Source organism: Hyla sarda, chromosome 12 (genome assembly GCF_029499605.1).
Source record: "Hyla sarda isolate aHylSar1 chromosome 12, aHylSar1.hap1, whole genome shotgun sequence".
Classification (NCBI taxonomy): Eukaryota; Metazoa; Chordata; class Amphibia; order Anura; family Hylidae; genus Hyla; species Hyla sarda.
In genome coordinates this window covers 55,149,555-55,164,026 of record NC_079200.1, presented here as the reverse complement: position 1 = coordinate 55,164,026, position 14,472 = coordinate 55,149,555, and the positions used below count along the sequence as shown (strand labels likewise).

Below are 14,472 nucleotides of genomic sequence, written 5' to 3'. Positions count from 1 at the left end.
TTGCTTAAAAACCAGACAGAACTTGCTGAGATGTATTTTTGTCTGTGTGTCCAGAGGAGAAGGGCAGATGTACATCTTTCTCCCTTAGGAAGCCCATATCCCTCTGTTCTGCTATGGTTTCCTCTGGCTGCTGTATAGTCATGACACATTGTAAATTGGACAGAAATTTAGATGGAGAGGTGGAAAGGAGTGTCTGCAGTGCTGAGCTGAGATACCAGAGGCCCCTTGTCTTGTATTGTCCCTACTATTTCTAGCTGCTGTGTTGCCTAGAACCTCTGGACTCCTCTTTCAACTGCATTACTAAAATTCAGCTGTACCTCCGAAAAATAGAAGAATTTGGCTCATATCAGACACACTGGTTTTCAATTAAAAAAAAGAAAATTAAAATGAAAAATATCATATTCGCTACATGGCTTTTTTTTTGGCACCAATGATGCAGCCAGATGTCAACTGCGAGTCAAAAGGTAAATATAAAATGTCATACAAACAGGGCATTTTATTTTGTGGCTTTTTTGGCACAGTGACAGTTTTTCAAAATGGGAGTATGTTGTGGCTTTTTTTTTCCTTATTTAGTGGCATTTGTCTTCCCATAAATGTTAATTTGAACCCATTGGTCTTGTGATAAACTATCTATTAGTCTATGGGGTCACTGTCAGCTGGTTATATGTCAGAAATATGATCTGTGGCTTATCCCATTTTGCATATTTGATGCGCTGGATTTTATCTGTCAGATTTCAATGTATACTAAAAGACTTAATACAGCTTCAAATCCTGCACATCAAATCTGCGAAGGATAACTGTACGTGTGAATAGACCCTAAGGGTATGTTCACACATACAGGATCTGCTGCATATTTTGTGCAACTGATTTTTCTACCCAATAACTTCATTGTGTAGCAAAATCAGTTGCAGAAAATATGCAGCAAAAATATGCAGCAAATCCTGTATGTGTGAATGTACCCTAAATCCATATTTCTATGTGTGTTTTGAATTAAAAAAAAATGGTGTGCTCTTTACTCTCTAGATAGTAGATCTGGGGATGCCAAAATAAGCCTTTCCCTACTTGTGAGTATTTTATATAACCCCTAAGTTACCAGCCTATTTCAGGTTAGTTTTTTTTTCATTGACATACCCATTGGACTTTATTTTGGATTGCACCATTTCGAGATACAAAACTTTAATAACTTTTCTAAACTTTTTCTGCAATGGGGGGGGGGGGGGGTGGAAACCATTTTAAACCCTTAAGGACTCAGGGTTTTTCCATCTTTACACTTTCGTTTTTTCCTACCTAAAGGGGGTATTCCAGGAAAAAACTTTATATATATATATATATATATATATATATATATATATATATATATATATATATATATATATCTCAACTGGCTCCAGAAAGTTAAACAGATTTGTTAATTACTTCTATTGAAAAATCTTAATCCTTTCAGTACTTATGAGCTTCTGAAATTAAGGTTGTTCTTTTCTGTCTAAGTCCACTCTGATAACACCTGTCTTGGGAAATGCCCAGTTTAGAAGCAAACCCCCATAGCAAGCCTCTTCTAAACTGGGCGTTTCCCGAGACAGGTGTCATCAGAGTGGACTTAGACAGAAAAGAACAACCTTAACTTCAGAAGCTCATAAGTACTGAAAGGATTAAGATTTTTTAATAGAAGTAATTTACAAATCTGTTTAACTTTCTGGAGCCAGTTGATATATATATAAAAAGTTTTTTCCTGGAATACCCCTTTAAGGACTCAGCGTTTTTCCGTTTTTGCATTTTCATTTTTTCCTCATCACCTTCTAAAAATCATAACGCTTTCAATTTTGCACATAAAATTCCATATGATGGCTTATTTTTTTGCGCCACCAAGTCTACTTTGCAGTGACATTAGTCATTTTACCAAAAAATCCACTTTCTTCCAAATTGAAGAAAAAATTTCATTTTGTAACTTTTGGGGCTTCTGTTTCTGTGCAGTGCATTTTTCGATAAAAATTACACCTTATCTTTATTCTGTAGGTCCATACGGTTAAAATAATACCCTACTTATATAGGTTTGATTTTGTCGGACTTCTGAAAAAAATCATAACTACATGCAGGAAAATTTATACGTTAAAAATTCTCCTTCTGACCTCTATTTTTCCGCATACGGGCCGGTATGAGGGCTCATTTTTTGCGCCGTGTTCTGAAGTTTTTATCTGTACCATTTTTGTATTGATGAGACTTTTTGATCGCTTTTTATAAATTTTTTCATGATATAAAAAGTGACCAAAGATACGCTATTTTGGACAATTTTTTGCGCGCACGCCATTGACCATGCGGTTAAATTAATTATATATTTTTATAGTTCTGACATTTCCGCACGTGGCGATACCACATATGTTTATTTTTTTTATTTACACAGTTTTTTTTTTATGGGAAAAGGGGGGTGATTCAAACTTTTATTAGGGAAGGAGTTAAATGACCTTTATTAACTTTTTTTTTTAAACTTTTTTTTTTTGCAGTGTTATAGCTCCCATAGGGGGCTATAACACTGCACACACTGATCTTTTACCCTAATCCCTGCAAAGCCATAGCTTTGCATGGATCAGCGTAATAGGGGCTTGACTGCTCAAGTCTGTAGCTCAGGCTTGGAGCAATCAAATGCCGATTGGACGCGATGGAGCAAGGTAAGGGGACCTCCGCTTGCGTCCTAGCTGATCGCGACATCACGATTTTATCTCAATACTCCCGATCAGCCCGACTGAGCTGCCGGGAAGCTTTTACTTTCGTTTTAGACTGAAGGGTTCATAGCGCGCGGCACAATGATCGGTGCCGCACGCTATTAGCCCAGGGTCCCGGCTATCATAAGCCACCGGGACCGACACGGTACGATGCAGGGTCACGGCGTGACCCCGTTTTAAATACCGGGACCGGGCGCAGGGTGTACAGGTACGCCCTGTGTCCTTAAGAGGTTAAAAAAATCATAATTCTTTCAATTTTGCACCTAAAAATCCATTTGATGGCTTATTTTTTGCCCCACCAATTTTACTTTGTAATGACATCAGTCATTTTACCCAACAATCTACGGCAAAATCTGAAAAAAATCATTGTGCAACAAAATTGAAGAAAAAACGCCATTTAGTAACTTTTGGGGGCTTCAGTTTCTACGCAGTGCATTTTTCGGTAAAAATGAATCCTTCTCTTTGCACGAAAATTTATACATTTAAAATTGTCATCTTCTGACCCCTATAACTTTTTTATTTTTCTGCCTACGGGGCTGTATGAGGGCTCACTTTTTGCGCCGTGATCTGAAGTTTTTAGCGGTACCATTTTTGTATTGATCGGACTTTTTGATCGCTTTTTATTCATTTTTTCATGATATAAAAAGGTGACCAAAAATACGCTATTTTGGACTTTGGAATTTTTTTGCGTGTACGCCATTGACTGTGCGGTTTAATTAATTATATATTTTTATAATTTGGATACTTCCGCACATGGCAATACTACATATGTTTATTTTTATATACACATTTTATAAAAAATTTTATGGGAAAAGGGGTTAAATGATCTTTAATAACTTTTTTTTTTTGCACTTTTTTTTGCAACGTTATAGCCCCCACAGGATAACATTGATCAATGATTCTGCCGCTTGACTGCTCATGCCTGGATCTCAGGCAAGGAGCAGTCATTCGGCAATGGAACACACAGGAGGAAGGTAGGGACCTTCCTTGTGTCCTCCAGCTGTTCTCCACGGCGGTCCCGAACAGCCTACTGAGCTAGCCGGGAGTAGTTTACTTTTACTTTAGACGTGGAGATCAACATTAAATGCCACGTCTAAATGGTTAAAGGAAATCTGTAGTCAGAATCAACCGCACTAAACCTGTTACACAGGCTTGTAGTGCGGGTGATCCTGATTAAAACGCTCCTTACCTGGTTTAAAATGGTTCAGCGGTTCTTAAGATATCTATATTTTTAAGGGAGGGACGGAGGGTGTTTTTATTCACAAACTGAAGGAACAAGCAGGTTATATATAGATATATTTGTATGGATAACTTCATGAATATTCATGAGCCGGGCGGCAGCTCCGCCCAGCTAGAATGACGTGTGGCCGAGTCCCAGATGATAACACCTCCCACTGAGTCCCAAGCCAGGGAATAACAGAAAACTAAAAATAAAGATATCTTAAGAAGCGCTGAACCATTTTTAACCAGGTTTTAATCAGGATCACCCGCACTACAAGCCTGTGTAACAGGTTTAGTGCGTGTGATTCTGATGACAGATTTCCTTAAATAGCGCGCGGCACCACGATGAGTGCCGCACGCTATTAGCAGGGCCGTTTGAAGGAATTTGGGGGCCCCAAGCAAAATAGACATGGAGGCCCCCCCTCCACCCCCTCCCCACCTCACGCATGCAAAGCCTACAGGAACCACAGCATAGCCATACAGTTTAAGTTCACCCACACTTTATATAAATAAAAGGAGGTTTACAGTGCAAATTCTGCTGTTGCATTTAATGTGCATGAAATTTGAACATTTTCAACAATTAAACATTTGCAAAAAACACCACTGTACCATACAATCCAACATATATATATATATATATATATATATAAAAGGTGCAGCCTTATAGGAAGCACAACAAGCACCGACTGGCCCCGGGCCAGCTCGGGGCCCCAAGCAATTGCTTGGTTTGCCTGTCCTTTAGCCACGGGCCTGGCTATTAACCACGGGTCCCGGCCATTGTTAGAGGCCGGGCACGACCCGCTATGATGCCGTGGCACCGCATTATAGAAAGGGTGCAGACTCAGGGCGTAAAGGTACGCCCTACGTTCTTAAGAGGTTAAATATAGACCGTTTACCATGCAGTACAAATAACGTGATAACTTTAAACAATTGTTTGAAATGATTATGGCAATACTGAGTATTTATAGGTTTACTACTTCAGCATGATAAACATAATATTTTATCTTGTAGTTAGAGCTGTTGACTTTCTTGCTAGACAACTTGTAGATTTTACCACCATGAGGTATAAATACGGTGATAGTTCTATGGTTTTGGTTGTGACAGAACAAAGTTCACCTCATCTTCATTCACCATACTCCTTTCCTTCATCTCCTTGGTTGAGCTTGATGTACATGTGTCTTTTTTAACTGTACTAACTATGTAAGATGCTTGGGATTTTTCTTTCAGGACACTTTATTGACCTTTTTTTAATTTATTTTTTAAGTTACATTAGAGGACTTGACTATGCAATTTAATTATCACTTTCTTAACACAATGCAATACTTCTGTTTCAGAATGACAGATAATTTAGGGGCTAATAGAGATCTCCATGTGGCACAACTAAGGTGCCATAATTAGAAATTAAAATACCTACTAGGAAGAAAAAGGCAAGGATTTTAAACAGGGGTTGTTCCTAGACGGTGCTGACCATAAGTATGCGCAGAAAGATCTAATAATGGAAATACAGGTTAGCAACAGTTGTATGGGATCTTTGACGTGCCTAGCTTCCTCCCTGTTTTAGGGAAGTCTGTAATCTGCTAATACATTACAGGCTGTCACAGAACACCCCATGTCTGTAAATGCATTGGAAATGACTCAAAAAGTCCTTTGTCCCGGGTGACATGATCTGGGCCCTTTAGAACCAGTTAGTCCATACATTGCTATGACATGCATTTACTTTAATGCATGTGCTGTACTACTGTCTTTATCAGTCATGATTTAACACAGATTGCCCATTCTTAGTCATAGAAGAACAAGGTAAATAGTAATAAAATGTCTCTATAAAAAAAAGCATGGAATCAGCCAAGGGCACATGACCTTATATGCTGCACCACAAGTATGTATCCGGCCATGGCACAGACTTACAATGGACACATTAAGACAGACAAATACACGACTCACCCGTGATCCGACACGAGGCGTGTGATGAAAAGTCTCTTCTCTTTTCTCTCTAAAAAGATACAGCTCTAGCATTATTATGTTTTATATATATATATATTTATTTTTTTTTGCTTTCATGCAGTTATGCTTTCATCAGTTGTCACGGAAACCGTTTTTTTTTCTTTTCTACTCGAATGTCTACATTTCGGTAACCATGACTACAAGACAACCAAAGAATGTTAAAGTGACAATTATAGGGTCTTGTAAGTTTACAGATTTATAACACAAATGTAAAGTGTTGAAATAGAACATGGTCTATATGATCCCTTTGTTGCCATCAGGCCAGATCGGCAGCAATGTATGGTGTCTGTCCATGAGGCATCATCAGTAAGTCACACAATCTGTAGGAAATGTTATCCCTTTCTGATTGGTGGGAGACTGGGACCTCCACTGATTCTGAGAATGATGTAGTGCTGTAGTGCCGTAGCTATAAGCATCACAGAGTAAAAGGGGTAAGGAGCTGGGTTAGCATTGCAGTCCCTCTGGGAAAATGGCAGTAGTAGTGTGTCTGCACTCACTGGTCCTTTTATTAGGCACACCTTGCTAGTAAAGGACCCCCATTTGCCTTCATTCTTTTTGGCATACGGACATGATGGCATCATGAAGTTGCTGCAGATTTGTCGTCTGCTGCATGATGCTCTCTGCTGACATCACGAGCACAGTGCTCTCTGCTGACATCTCTGTCCATTTTAGGAACTGTCCAGAGCAGCATATGTTTGCTATGGGGATTTTCTCCTACTCTCAACAGTTCTTAAAACGGACAGAGATGTCAGCAGAGAGCACTGTGCTTGTGATGTCAGCAGAGAGCTCTGTGTTCCAAAAAGAAAATAATTTCCTCTGTAGTATTCAGCAGCTAATAAGTACTGGAAGGATTAAGATTTTTTAATAGAAGTAATTTATAAATCTGTTTAACTTTCTGGCACCAGTTGATTTAAAAAGAAAAATAAAGTTTTGTACCGGAGTACTCCTTTAACCCCTTCCCGACCCAAGGTGTTCCCGACCCATGACGTACCAGGTACGTCATGAACATTTTTGACGCTACTCGCGGCATCCCGCAGCGCCCGGTTAGATGGTGGCTATCACGGATAGCCAGCCATCTTACCATGCGACCACGGGGGGATTTCATCCCCCCCCCCCCCCAGCGATCGCTGCTATCAGCTAGTCAAATCTGACTAGCTGATAGCAGCGTTTCGCTATGAGAATACTTAGCAGCGCAGTGTGTGAGTCCCGATCACGGGGATCAGGACACACACCACTCTGCTAAGTGTCCCTTACCCGTCTCCCGGCGTCACTTACCCGGCCATGCAGTGTCCCGAGCGGTCCCGGCGTGAGTGGCGTCCTCTAGGCGGTCCCGGCGGTGGTGCGTCCCAGCGGTGAGTTTGCAGCAGCAGGGCGGCATCTTCATTGGCAGCAGTGAGATCGCCGTAAAGCGATCTCACCGCTGCCTCTGGGAGTTTCAAAACTGCAACTCCCAGCATGCCCAGACAGCCTTTGGCTTTCTGTGCATGCTGGGAGTTGTAGTTTTGCAACATCTGGAGGTCCACAGTTTGGAGACCACAATGGTCTCCAATCTGTTCTCTTCCAGATGTTGAAAAACTACAAATCTCAGCATGCTCAGTCTGTCCAGGCATGCTGGGAGTTGTAGTTCTGTAACATCTGGAAGAGCACAGATTGGAGACCATTATACAGTGGTCTCCAAACTGTGGACCTCCAGATGTTGCAAAACTACAACTCCCAGCATACCAGACTGCCCAAGCATGCTGGAAGTTGTAGTTCAGCAACATCTGATCCTTCAGATATTGCCGAACTACAACTTCCAGCATGCCTGGGCAGTCTTGGCATGCTGGGAGTTGTAGTTTTGCAACAACTGGAGGCACACTAGTTGGGAAACATTGTCTGTTTCCTACCTCAGTGCCTCCAGCTGTTGCAAAACTATAACTCCCAGCATGCACTGACAGACCATGCATGCTGGGAGTTGTAGTTTTGCAACAGCTGGAGGCACACTGGTTTGGAAACACTGTTTGGTTGCAAAACACTTGAAAGTTTATTACTTAACTTAGTGTTTCCAAACCAGTGTGCCTCCAGCTGTTGCAAAACTACAACTCCCAGCATGCACGGGCAGCCAAAGGGCATGCTCGGAGTTTGCAACAGCTGGATGTTTGCCCCCCCCCCCCTCCCCCCAATGTGAATGTACAGGGTACACTCACATGAGCGGAGGTTTACAGTGAGTGCTGCAAGTTTGAGATGGCGCAAATTTTGCGCTGCAGCTCAAACTCCCAGCGGCAAACTTGCTGTGAACCTCTGCCCATGTGACTGTACCCTAAAAAAACTACACTACACTTACACTAACCTAAAATAAAAAGTAAAAAACACTACATATACACATACCCCTACACAGCCCCCCTCCCTCAAAAAAATGAAAAACGTCTGGTACGCTACTGTTTCCAAAACGGAGCCTCCAGCTGTTGCAAAACAACAACTCCCAGTATTGCCGGACAGCCTTTGATTGTCCAGGCATGCTGGGAGTTTTGCAACAGCTGGAGGCACCCTGTTTGGGAATCACTGGCATAGAATACCCCTATGCAAATCCCTAATTTAGGCCTCAAATGCGCATGGCGCTCTATCACTTTGGAGTCCTGTCGTATTTCAGGGCAACAGTTTTGGGACACATATGGGGTATCTCCGTACTCGGGAGAAATTGCCGTACAAATTTTGGGGGGCTTTTTCTTCTTTAACCCCTTATGAAAAGGTGAAGTTTGGGTCTACACCAGCATGTTAGTGTATAAAAATAAAAATGTTTACACTGACATGCTGCTGTTGCCCTATACTTTTCATTTTCACAAGAGGTAAAAGGGAAAAAAGACCCTCAAAATTTGTAATGCAATTTCTCCCGACTACGGAGATACCCCATATGTGGGCGCAAAGTGCTCTGGGGGCGCACAACAAGGCCCAGAACTGAGAGTGCGCTATGTACATTTGAGGTGATTTGCACAGGGGTGGCTGATTGTTACAGCAGTTCTGACATAAATGCAAAACAATAAATATCCATATGTGACCCCATTTTGGAAACTACACCCCTCATGGAATTTAATAAGGGGTGCAGTGAGAATTTACACCCCACTGGTGTATGATAGATTTTTGGAACAGTGGTCTGTGAAAATGAAAAATACAATTTTTCATTTGCACAGTCCACTGTTTCAAATATCTGTCAAACGCCAGTGGGGTGTAAATGCTCACTGCACCCCTTATTAAATTCCATGAGGGGTGTAGTTTCCAAAATAGGGTCACATGTGGGGGGGTCCACTATACTGGCACCATAGGGGCTTCCTAAATGGGACATGCCCCCCAAAAACCCTTTCAGAAAAACTCACTCTCCAAAATCCCATTGTCGCTCCTTCCTTTCTGAGCCCTCTACTGCGCCCGCCGAACACTTGACATACACATATGAGGTATTTCCTTACTCGAGAGAAATTGGGTTACAAATTTTAGGGTGATTTCTCTCCTTTTACCCCTTGTAAAAATTCAAAAATTGGGTCTACAAGAACATGCGAGTCCAAAAAATGAAGATTTAGAATTTTCTCCTTCACTTTGCTGCTATTCCTGTGAAACACCTAAAGGGTTAAAACACTTACTGAATGTCATTTGGAATACTTTGGAGGGTGCAGTTTTTATAATGGGGTCATTTGTGGGGTATTTCTAATATGATGGCCCTTCAAATCCACTTCAAACCTGAACTGGTCCCTGAAAAAGTACGATTTTGAAAATCTTGAGAAAAATTGGAAAATTGATGCAGAACTTTGAAGCCCTCTGGTGTCTTCCAAAAGTAAAAACTTGTCAATTTTTTGATGCAAACATAAAGTAGACATATTGTATATGTGAATCAATATGTAATTTATTTGGAAAATCCATTTTCATTACAAGCAGAGACTTTCAAAGTTAGAAAAATGCAAAATGTTCAAAATTTTTATGAAATTTTTAGATTTTTTATCAAGAAAGGATACAAATATCAGTGAAATTTTACCAATAACATAAAGTAGAATATGTCACGAAAAAAAAAATCTTGGAATCAGAATGATAAGTAACAGCATTCCAGAGTTATTAATGTTTAAAGTGACAGTGGTCAGATTTTCAAAAAATGCCCAGGTCCTGAAGGTGAAAATGGGCTGGGTCATGAAGGGGTTAAATAGGGAGCTCAGCAGGTGATAGCTATCACGCCCCCTCCCGTAGGCTTGCATTGCTGGGCGGAGCGTGACGTCACACGCCGGCGCAGGCGTCACACGCCGCCTGCCCTGTAGTCGCCCGTAATCAGACCCGGAGCGAACAAGCTCCGGGGACTGATTACAAACGGGGTGCCGCGTGCATGATCCCGGGGGTCCCCAGCGGCGGGACTCCCGCGATCAGGCATCTTATCCCCTATCCTTTGGATAGGGGATAAGATGTTTAAGCACCGGAGAACCCCTTTAAGCGTGATCATCACACTATTAAGAGATTTGTGGCTGATTCAGAGCACAGACGGGTTCATGCAGATAAAGGCACATTGAGGAAGATTTCTGCCAAATCCATGCATCGGATCAAGAGAGCAGCTGCTAGAATACCACTAAATAGCAGCAAATAGATATTGCATAAACCTTCTATTCGGCCACCACTAACCAATGCTCACAAGCAGAAACGGCTGCATGGGGCAGAGAAATACATGAAGACCAATTTTCAAACAGTCCTGTTCACAGATGAGTGCCGTGCAACCCTGGATGGTCCAGATGGATGCAGTAGTGCCACCCTGTTACAACAAGGCTGCGACGTCAGCAGGTGGTGGAGTCATGTTTTGGGCAGGAATCATGTGAAGAGAGCTGGTCAGCCCTTTAAGGGTCCCTGAAGGTGTAAAGATGACCTCTGCAAAGTATGTGGAGTTTCTGACTGACCACTTTCTTCCCTGTACAGAAGGAAGAACTATGCTTTCCATAATAAAATGATCTTCATGCATGACAATATACCATCTCATGCTGCAAAGAATACCTCTGCATCAATGGCTGCTATGGGGATAAAAGGAGAGAAAGTCATGGTGTGGCCTCCATCCTCCCCTGACCTCAATCCTATTGAGAACCTTTGGAGCATCCTCAAGCAAAAGATCTATGAGGGTGGGAGGCAGTTTACATCCAAACAGCAGCTCTGGGAGGCTATTCTGACATCTTGCAAACACAAATTCAAGCAGAAATTGTCCAAAAACTCACAAGTTCAATGGATGCAAGACTTGTGAAGCTGCTATCAAATAAGGGGTCCTATGTTAAAATGTAACATAGCTTGTTAAAATGTTTAAAAAGTTAAAATGTTGTTAAAGTTTGATCGAAATAGCTTTTGATTTCAGTAAATATGCTGCAAACACAACAAATAACAATTTTCAGTTCATTACAAGCTATAAAGTGTTTAGAAACTTACTGTGTGTAATAATTTGGAGCAGTGCATTGTAAGTTTTTTTTATGTTTAAAAAAATACTGTTATCATTAGGAGGTTTGTTCAGTAAAATTTGAATTGTTCTCTTAATAGTTGATAAGATGATAATTATGCTGACTGTTATTTACATCAATTATTTAGGTAAATGAGAAAAAAGAATTTGAATAATAATTTGGAATCGCCACATGCGTAATGGTCTGAATTATTAAATTATGGTGTTCCTAATGCTGATTGGTAAAAGGTGTAAATGCAAAAAAAATCCAAATGCCAAAATTATAGGAGTCAGAACATGGTATTCAATTTTTTTTTTTTATCTTACAACGAAACAAAAATTACCCAAGTTGTATCATTACAATCATACTGACCAATAGAATAAAGATAGCATGTCAGATTTACCATGTTGTAAACTATGAAAAAAATATTGTCCCACAAAATTGCGCAATTCCATATTTTTTTCTCTTTTACCTTACATATATATTTTTTTCTGGGTCCTTAATACATTATATGATAAAGTAAAGCATGCCAATGAAAAATACAGCTTGTCCCACAAAAAAGAAGCCCTAATACTTTGTGAGTAGAAAAATAAAAAATTATGGGTCTTAGAATGTGGGGAGCAAAAAAACGTGAGCCAAAAAAAAAAAATTTCCTGGCTTAACCTTCTGCTCATGTTGGACTACATCTCTGCCTCCTTCCTTGCTACCATTCTGATTCTCCTGTGTAAGCCTTGGACTGCTGGCTACACTTACCTGCCTGACCCACTGGTGTTACACCGGTACATTCTGGTCCACTAAGCCAGTCACCACCCACACTGGGATTACACTTGTGGAGTTACCTGGTACCAGGGGTCAAGTCTTGGAAAAAAGTGTGGGAACTCACCCAATATTTCCCCTCAAGAGCTGGTCCTGCAGAACTTCTGCTAATGGGAAAGGCATTCCTGCTGTGGAAAAAGTACAGGAACTCAGTTCCCATACATTCCTGCAGGACTTGAGGCCTGCCATGTACCCTCTAGCAGCAGAAGTCTATCTTCCAATCCTGGAGCAGGATAAAGGGTTACAAACCAGAATGTACTTAAGACTGGTCTGTTGGGGGGGGGGGGGGGGTGACCAAAAACCAAACTGGTCCGGTAGCACAGCAGGTCCACACTTAGTACTCAATATAGGCAGCTCATAGTCATTGAGGAGACTATAGTTTTTTTGAGCCGTCATACAGTCTTATTTCTTATTGACAGATTTGCTATACATGACTAAAATGCCATGGTCCTGTTTTGGGAGATCATTGCTCACAGTTATCAAGTGTGTTCCAGTTCTGTTGTCTGTTTGCAGTGATCTTCCATTATATAAGCACAAGCATCAGTAGGGAGTAAAGAGACGTATAGGATAAACCAGTCCACAGCCTGTGCTGTATCCATGGATATCTCCTTACTGGAATGAAAAAGTAGTGATCGGCAATACAATATAAATCAGTATTTTGTTTGTGACACATACATGTAAATACTATAGCTGATTCTCCCAATTGTATGTAAAACTACAGATAAGTCACCATAACTTGTGTCATCTGCAGAAACCAGGTAAGTCCACAGTCTGATTACAGACAAATCTAATAGACCCCCGTGTAACAAACAGATATACAAGCTCAATCTGCAGCATTTGTTCTTATACTCAGCAATCTTGTCTTGATGTTTTCCTGTCATTCGTAAAACACACGTGAGCGCGACCCAGAAACGCCTGAGGGTGCAGCACACATCGTGTTACTTGCAATACTCCCATGACAGGCATCTCTATAGCAACGCATCACAGGGAGGGGGGCTATTTCCATAGCAACCATGTCAGCATTCGCTGCCTAATGAAATTAGCAGAGCAAATAAACCAGTGGTTCTGCTGTGAAATATCAAGATGGAGAAGGATGTGCGTTTCCTTATAGTGATCAAAAGTGCAAACCACAACCGACAAGCTCAACATAAGATGACATGTACATGTTCCAGAAGTGGTTTCACTTCATCTGCTCTCTCTTCTCTGGTGACATTTAACCCATTATCTGACGCTGCAATTTTTGACAATGACATTATGGTTTTTTTTTATCCCTAGGTCCCAGGAGCCAAAACTTTTGTATTTTTCTCACAATACCGTCGAATTAGTTTTTTTTTTTCTTTTTTTGCATGACAAGTTGTATTTTTTTATTGGCACCCAAATAGCATTCTTGTAGAAAAAAAACAAAAAACATTTGATACGTCAGAGACCTGTGAAAAGTTCTGATCGATTGGGGTCTAAGCTCTGAGATACTTACCAAATACTTGTTTGTTACCAAAGTTTTCAACCTTAACTTCAGAAGCTCATAAGTACTGAAAGGATTAAGATTTTTTAATAGAAGTAATTTACAAATCTGTTTAACTTTCTGGAGCCAGTTGATATATATATATATAAAAAAGTTTTTCCCTGGATAACCCCTTTAAGAACCCAGCCCATTTTGGCCTTAACCCCTTAACGACGCAGGACGTATATTTACGTCCTGCGCCGGCTCCCGCAATATGAAGCGGGATCGCGCCGCGATCCCACATCACATCGCGTCGGTCCCGGCACTCATCAACGGACGGGACCCGCAGCTAATACCACACATCGCCGATCGCGGCGATGTGCGGTATTAACCCTTTAGAAGCGGCGGTCAAAGCTGACCGCCGCTTCTAAAGTGAAAGTGAAAGTGACCCGGCTGCTCAGTCGGGCTGTTCGGGACCGCCGCGGTAAAATCGCGGCGTCCCGAAAAGCTTACAGGACACCGGGAGGGACCTTACCTGCCTCCTCGGTGTCCGATCGACGAATGACTGCTCCGTGCCTGAGATCCAGGCAGGAGCAGTCAAGCGCCGATAACACTGATCAAAGGCGTGTTAATACACGCCTGTGATCAGGATGAGAGATCAGTGTGTGCAGTGTTATAGGTCCCTGTGGGACCTATAACACTGCAAAAAAAAAAGTAAAAAAAAAAGTGTTAATAAAGGTCATTTAACCCCTTCCCTAATAAAAGTTTGAATCACCCCCCTTTTCCTATAAAAAAATAAAACAGTGTAAAAAAATAAATAAATAAACATATGTGGTATCGCCACGTGCGTAAATGT

General features: G+C 41.2%; 1 protein-coding gene across 2 annotated transcripts in view; it reads right to left on the bottom strand.

Annotated features, from left to right (window-relative positions):
- ZNF831 (zinc finger protein 831) overlaps positions 1-5,943 on the bottom strand; it is a 142,632-nt gene extending 136,689 nt beyond the window's left edge. The window contains exon 1 of one of the 2 annotated variants that reach the window (XM_056549064.1): positions 5,880-5,943. The gene's annotated coding sequence lies outside the window, so the exon portion shown is untranslated. The remainder of the gene's footprint in view (positions 1-5,879) is intronic. The other variant, XM_056549067.1, reaches the window with a different exon arrangement.
- Between the last annotated feature and the right edge of the window lie 8,529 nt (positions 5,944-14,472).